Consider the following 7,927-nt stretch of genomic DNA (forward strand, 5'->3'; position numbering starts at 1 on the left):
GAGACAGTTTAACTTTTCACCTATCCAGCATCTTTTAAAACACAGCAATATTTGTTTGGTGGTAGATTACAACAATCCTTTTGTTACTAAACCATTATATAACTTCTAGAATTCTTTCCTGCATCAGTCAAAGTTAATTATTTTTTATTGGAAGAACAATGCTACTTGCAAGGCTACTACATTCTTACCTGAGCATTACCCTTACATTTTATGCATAATTGTCAGTTTAGAGTTTTAAAATGCAAGAGGTCAGGAAGAATGCTCCCAAAATGTTTTTAAAATTCCCTTACATGTCTCTGTTTGAGTTGTTGGTGGGGAGCGGCAGGAGTGATGATTTAAATCCAAGTTTTGCAAGACACTGCTCTTTAAAGATCCATTAGGTTAGTGGTTCTGAGACGATCCTACAATGCAAAAGAGGCACAGGAATAAATACAGAAAGACAACATACATACATTATAGGAAGAACTCACGTATCCTATTCGTCAGTACACAACCCTATTTTTTCTGGGTCATGCCCCTAATCACACCTAAAGAGAAGAGCAGAAAAGAAAATGTTGGGTAGTTCTAAGCTCTCTAGTAAGGTGGAAAGCAGCTCTTAGGTGAGTCCACCACGGAGAGCGAATGAACCCTGAGGGGAGGGAACAACAACTTCCTTCAGCCTTTGCAAAGACTCCCCAGTGGCTCGGTGACGTGGAAATCTGCCTAGCGCCTTTTGTGGAGGTCAGGACACTGTAGATAAAAGGAAGATAGTTTAGTAGGCTCAAATTTGTTTATAAGGTTGTTCCTCCCCCCACTGGAGAGAGAATGATAAAGCCTCATTTGCAATTTTCACTACCCTGAAATTTCAAAGCAGAGAAAATGTTGAAGCTGTACTATTCCAAGAATTAGCATTTGCCTTACACCGATTATAAAACAGGTATTTCAGCAATTCAAGAACAATAAATTTGAGCCAGTTGGTGTGTTATTAGGGAAACCCGGAGTGTCCCACGGGAGATGTGGCTTGCAATGGTGGACAGGGGTAAGAATGCTGGTGTTGACCCAAGTTATGTTTAATATAAAGACTCCTTTGTTGATGCCTGGTGATAACAGATCCACATTTGTTAAATGATTGGGTATAAGTTATATAATTCAGCCTTGCCCTTCCCTCCAGCCTCCTGTGGTAGCCAACACCTCCTACTTTTAGCTGTGGTAGTTCCTGGACTGCCAAAGCCACTTCCGATATGTCAGACAAATTTGACTTTTAAAGTAGGGCGGGTAATTTGGCCAGTCTGAAGGAAGGCAGACACAGAGAGGTGGTTAGAAATTAGTGAGATAATCAGAAATTCCTGCTCTTTTTGACGTCTGCTAGGATTTCACCCATAATCACAAAGTGGAACACACTGTCCATGCACATCGTTCTGATCACTTTTCCAGCTTTTGCCAAACGCCATTGGGGATTTTCTCAATTAGGTGAAGGGCAGTTTTCCCCAGTCTTCTCCGTAGCATTATGATCCTCCTGCTATTATTTTGAACTCAACAAACGACGACTGATTTCTTGCCTAAAATTAGCTGGAGAATTGTATTTGATTCCGTCTAGCAGAATTAACAAGGAGAATTAGCCTGAGAATTCACTCCGCTCCTCAAACTACAGCTGCTTAAATATCCCTGCACCGATTCGCACTTTCTATAGAGCTTGGAGAGCAGAGTGCTCAGGTAACGCAGTTGATCGCAAGAAAGCAGCCATGAACTGCTGTAAGCTTCCGTCTGATGATCGCGCATACGGGCTTGTTATCAACTGCGATCGTCCTCATAAAATTAAATAAAACCACGCGTTTATTATTGCGGGACTCCAATTAAAGGACAGTTGGAGCTGATATTGCACTTGCGTTAAATTGAAACTTATAATTCATCTTCGCAGATGCACACTTTGTAATCAAATGTAAAACTGCATTTGCTTTGTCCATTTTCAAATCAAAAGTCTTCGGATGCTTACCTCAGTGTCCCTCCTACCCTGTAACTCTGTTGGATGGGAACTATTTGTACTGCTGAACATTTTCCTCGACGAAATTCTTACAGGAAAAAGATTGGGACATTTTTAGAAGGGAGAGAACCCAGAAAGACAGCGGGTATTTCTTCAACTTACAATGCGCTGATGTAGTTGTGGACGAAAGTCATTTTGGGAATCACCTCTTTCGCCTCACCTGCTCTGGAGAGCCTCCAAGCTCCCAGCCTTGCACCCCTCTGCCTTTCCTCCACACTGCCATTCCCGAAGCTCTGGAAACTTTGGCGGCGCCCCCGCCCCGCGTGCGAGCTCCGTTTGTTTTCGTTTCCGTCTAACCTGAGCGTCACGATTGCCCCCCTCCTCTCCAGAGCGAAATGACAGCAGGCGTTCGCGGCGGGGGCTGGGCCGCGGCTTTGGGGACGAGGCGCCACACCCCCTGAGAATAAAGCCCGCGCCGCGCGCTCTCTCAGAAACCTCGGCACGAGTGAACGAGCCACACAAAGAGTATATATTTCGCGAGCACAGAGTGACCGACAGGAAGAAAGTGCCCGAACGCGGAGCGCGACTTTTTGGCGCTCTTCAGGAGCGGCTAGAACGCGGCAGAGGTCGGCGTCCCGGGCGGGCGTGGAGCCCGGGCAGCAGCGCCCAGGTCGCCCCGCCGGGCAGCGGGAGCCGGGCCGGAGCGGCGCGAGCCAGGTGAGGCTGGCGATGCGGAGCGGAGCGAGAGGCGCTACCTGGCGGCCAGGCGGGGCGGGGGGGGGGACCCGGAGTCCGGAGCGGCCTCCGCTCGCGCGCTCCGGTGCCCGCAAGTTTGGCGCGAGTTGCGATTTGGCGCCCAGAGCCCCTCGTGCGCCGCTCGTCGCACGCCCGTGTGCCGGGCGCGGGGCCCGGACTGGCCAGCCGCGGACGCTGGAGGGCACCGCTGCCGCGGGCGCCGGGCGGGACGCGGGGTGCGCCCCTGGCAGGGCCAGGCGGGACTTGGGCCGAGTTGCCATGGCAGCCGCTCTCGGGGCGGGAGCCCCACGCCCGCCGCCAGGAGCCGGGGCGCCCCGAGGTGTGCTCCGAGTGGACTGAACCAAGCGCGCGCGGGCGCAGGGGAGGGCCGCGCCGGCGCCCAGATCTTGCCCCCCGCCCGCCAGCCGGCCCGGGCGGGGAGACCCTTTGGAGCTCCGCTCTGTAGTCGCTGTCTCCTCGGGGGGGGGCCGCAGGGAGCTGGCAGAAGCGCGGGGTGGCCGGGGGAGAGGGCAGCGCAGGGACGGTCGCCTCCGCCCGGAGTCCCGGTGTGCGTGTCTCTAGACTTGACATTTTCTACCCCACCGCAGCCGGCCGAGCCGGGTAGCACGTCCCAGCGCTGAAGTTCTGGAGGTGGGGCGGGCTCGAATTTGCTTATATCTAACGATTTCGCGAGCCGCGCTGTAAAATGGCGGCATTCCGTAGCCGGCCCTGCTGAAGGCTCTCCGCGCAGGGGCCACCGCGCGCGGCGCCGCCGCTGCCTCTGCCGCTAACAGATGGCTTGTGCCACTGCCACGGCCGCTGCCACTGCCGCCGCCGCCGCCGCCGCCGCCGCCGCCGCCGCTGCCGCCGCCTCCGAGAGCAGGGCCCTTAGGCTCGGGGTTTGCGCCAGCAGCACAAGGTAAGGCTGGAGAGGAGTTGGGGTTCGCCAGGGTGCCTGCCTCCCGGGGACGCCGGCAAAATGCGCTGCCTCCTAAACTGTATTTTCCCAAACCAGGAATAGAAGAAAATCGATCTTGGAACTTTGTTGCGATTTTCGAGCATTGGTCCTCCCCTTCTTCCCCGTCTTCCTTCCTTTTTCCTTTTGCTTTTTTTTTTTTTTTCGTCTTTATTAATTTAAAGGAACTTCTTGCCTGGCACATCATCAGCAATGCTACAACTCATTTCCCCATTTCCACTAGATCTCCACGTTCGGGCAGCTCGCTTTTACTACCTGGTCTGAGGGGCAGGACGGGGAATTGTACAAGATTCAAAAGGTGACTTTAGATTTCAGCACACAGTTCGCTTTTATGGTTTAAAAAATGAAACTAAGCCCCGGAGAATGATGAAAGCTGGCGCCTAGGTGATTATGTAATTTTATAATGATTATGGTAGACCTACTGTGTGTTTTCTGCATGGTTTGTTGTTTGACATATATCTATATATATACAATACATTAAGTTTTTTGTTGGTCTAATTAAAGAAATGTATTTTGGAGTTTTCTTTTTTCTTTTATTCTCCCAGATAGTCGTAAGTTGCCGTTTGTCAACTGGGCTCAGATCCCCCATGGCCTCTCCATATGCGTGAATAGAGTTCACGGAAAACCATAAATTAAAACAAAACTACTGCAAGGTTTAATTTTGAAGTGATTGCTAATTTTCCCCCATGCAGGCACCCTGAGTTACTAAGTAAGTTTTTGGATGATTACTGATATAATGGGTGGAAGGCAGATTGTAGATGTAACTGTACAAATGAGTATTCGTCAATGTGGAATACACTTCGTCTGTGCTTTTGATCCCATCTGGTCAAAGGCATATTGACAATGAAGTTTACCAGAGACCCTTCTATTTTATTCCTGATTATTTTCACATTTTTCTCTTTTACCAATGCAAATTTAGTCAAAGTTTAAATACTTTTAAAAGTATTTAAAATAATTTTTATATTTGCAATCCTTCTGGGGAATGCTTTCATATTTATAAGATTTCTCCAAACATAGCTTGAGTGGGTTCTTGCCCATAGCCAGGCTAATATTCCATCTCTGCACAATCACTTTCTTCTCCCAACGCAAAGAAGTGATATGGTTGGCCAGCATTCATTTCTGCTACGAAGTTTAGCAAGTGTCTGGAAAGGGGAGGAGGAGGTTGTTGAAGCAAAATGTAGTTGCCATCCAGATGCTGGCTGGAGTCTACCTACATACAAAGAACTGAACTTCTCATAATGGAATTCATTATATAATAAATTTCACCTCTGCTTTTTAGATTATTGTCAACAGAAACATATGGGACAATTCAGTGCTTCCCATGTCAAAGGGGAATTCCTTCAGGCCAAGCGATAGATTACACTTTTGCAGTGGCAGCGTGGCCAAAAGCAACTGGTTACTTTGGTAGCGATTGCATACCTAGGTCCCAGTTCCAAAAGCTTTGCTTTTGTTCCTGGATGTACTGACTTGCTGCTGAACAATTTGGACCAAATGCTTCCGTTTTGTCATGTTTCAAGTGAAAAAAATGAAGCTCGGGGCCAGAACCAAGAAGGTAAATGGGTGTTGAAAATAATAGGAGGATATTTTGGTAGTTACCATTGTGCCACACTTACAGTGATGGCGTTGGAGATCCTGTATGAAAACATAAAGGGAATGGTTTGTCATTAAAAATGGAGAAAGATGATCCCCTGCACCGCATGCCACACCGGCCTGGCTCCTGGGCACAATGAGTCTATTACCAAGTCCTGGTGTGGTGGCCCACGCCTGTAATCCCAGCACTGGGGAGCCTGAAAACAGGAGGGTCACTATGAGTCCCAGGTGCGTATTGAGACCCTGTGCCAAATACACTAAAAGAAATGGAGAAAGTATTGATAATAATGCTAGACTAGAGGGGGTGAGTGCATGTTTTACTCTACTTCTAAGAGCTGTTTTTGTTTTGTTTTTGCTTTTGCTGCTTTAAGCACTTATAATGACTCCCAGGGCTGTTATAAAATATCTATTTTTCCTTAACTGTCCATTTCATGCATTTCACAACAGCTGCATTTAAGGGAGATAACACCTATAATTAACAACTAATCCCAGAGTACATTTGGGATTAGCTTGTGGTCATTCTATACTTAAATAATGCTGAGCCCAAAATAGGTGCTTAATAAATTTTGAGTTAAAAGGAAAAATGGACAGTTCACACACTCACAGGGGAGCAGATTTTGTGTACAACTGTTCATTTAAGCAGAAGACTTTTTGTGCACTTTTCAGGAACATAAAATTTTAAAATAGATTAGGATGTACTTTCCCCTAATTGCCTGTGTTCTTTTTGCCTCTGATGGGTTCTCTTGCCTGTCATTGTACTTCCATGCACTCTTGTAAGTCATCTCTTTGCCATTAGGTGTGTTATTTATTGTCTGGCCAGGTTGACACTATAAAAAAAAGTAAAAAGCAACTTGTGGATCAAAAAAGCTTTTGTCTTTTTGGTAGCTGAACAATGCTGCACATGCTGGAATATCGGCAGTCTCTAGATTGTCGTGCAGATGTTTACGACATCGTTTCAAGTACATTTTTGTCCTCCGTGCAGCTGTCTTTACATGTGAAGGAAGAAAGGAAGAAGAGGAAAAAGTCCTTACTTGATAAAGATTTTCATTCATAAAATTGTACGCAGCCTCCTTGTAGCACAGTGAATTCAGGAAGGTGGCAGAATTTCTCTGTTTTGAAATAAGTGCTCTTGTCTGATTGGATCACAAACAAGGATTGGGACGGAGCAGACAAGAATAAGTAACAATACATGTTTGCCAAGTAATTTGATCCTGTAATTAAAGCTAGATAATGACCAGTACCATGTTAAAAAGATAAACTGTCTGAAAGAGATGTGAGTTCCACTTACCTTTACTTCATTAACATGCTTCTGTGCTGTTGACTTTTCTTGTGACAGTCTTCTACGTTGACCAGATGGATTTTCCTGTGTTATAAATATATGTAATATAAGGAAATAGAAATCAGAAGTTATGTTTCTTTGAGAGTTTTATGCTCTTCATAGGTGTAATACACCTCTGACTTCAAAACTTGAGCCAGAGCTTCAGAGAAAATATTTTTCTTTTGAAAGATGAACTGGTTCTTGGTGCAAGTAGTTGAGTTGCCAACTAATCAATGAACCAAAGAACACATTATGACAATAAAGACTATATATATATATATATATATATATAATATATATACATATATATTATATATATATATATATATATTATATGAGCTTTAGCTGTAAAGGAAACCAAATGTTTGCATGGCATCCTGCTTTTTCTGAATGGTTATATGTTGCCTCAAGAGAGCCAAATGACATTTGTGGAAATGTAACTTTGAAAACGAGTATAATAATGCATTAATTCCCTTATCAGGAATTAATGATGTCCACAGTACCTGAACAGGATCAGAAAATTGCTTTTTGTATTTCATTCTAGTATGGGCTGAGTATTAAGCCATCATTTTATTCTACTTGGTATTACACTGAGTGAGACTTTTTTGAAAAAAAATTGATAGGAAAAATAGTACAATCTAGCCAGGCAGAGTGATGCATGTGTGTAGTCCCAGCCCTCAGGAGGCCAAGGCAGGAGAATCATTGCAAGTTCAAGGCCAGGCTGAGCTATCTAGTGAGTTCAAGACAGCCTGAACTATATATTGAGACTGTCTGCAAAACCAAACAAAGCACAATTCACGAAGTAGTACTTTATTTTAATTTGAGAAATAAAAATATTTGTAGGCTATCTGAAAACACAAACATATATACACAGATTAGTGATCAGCCTAGAACATTTTTTGCAACTATGAATTGGCTTTGCTCTAGAAGAATATAGAAAAACACTTATATTCACAGCATTCCTCCAATCCTAAGAATGAAATAAAATATTCACAATAAACTATAACATATATTTGATGTATGTGATGTGTCTCTGAAGACCAGGAAAAGAGCCAGTCTCTGAGTGTTCAGCTGCAGGCAGTTTTACCTTTCAGAAAAAAGATGGCTGTAAGCAGGCGCAGGGGCCTGGGGCTGTGGTGTGGGCCCTGCCCCCGGGGCACACTGAGCCTGGGCGTGGTGGCCCGTGCCTGTAATTCCAGCTCTTGGGGGCTGTAAACAGGCACATAACTATGAGTCCAATCTACTAGTGAGACCCCGGACACCCTGGAAATCCTTCCAAAAAAAAAAAAAAAAAAAAAAAAAAGAAAAAAAGAAGAGAAAAGAAAAGAAAACAAAGATGCATTGCTCA

The 7,927-nt window shown here is 45.3% G+C and overlaps 1 protein-coding gene across 3 annotated transcripts in view; it reads left to right on the forward strand.

Moving 5' to 3' along the window:
• The first annotated feature begins 2,469 nt into the window (after positions 1–2,469).
• Mbnl3 (muscleblind like splicing regulator 3) overlaps positions 2,470–7,927 on the forward strand; it is a 115,994-nt gene continuing 110,536 nt past the window's right edge. For 2 of the 3 annotated variants that reach the window (XM_023718841.1, XM_023718843.1), the window contains exon 1: positions 2,470–2,677. The gene's annotated coding sequence lies outside the window, so the exon portion shown is untranslated. Of the gene's footprint in view, positions 2,678–3,549; positions 3,615–7,927 lie in introns of those variants that run through there. The other variant, XM_023718842.1, reaches the window with a different exon arrangement.

Source organism: Octodon degus, unplaced genomic scaffold (genome assembly GCF_000260255.1).
Source record: "Octodon degus isolate 3935 unplaced genomic scaffold, OctDeg1.0 scaffold00063, whole genome shotgun sequence".
Lineage (NCBI taxonomy): Eukaryota > Metazoa > Chordata > Mammalia > Rodentia > Octodontidae > Octodon > Octodon degus.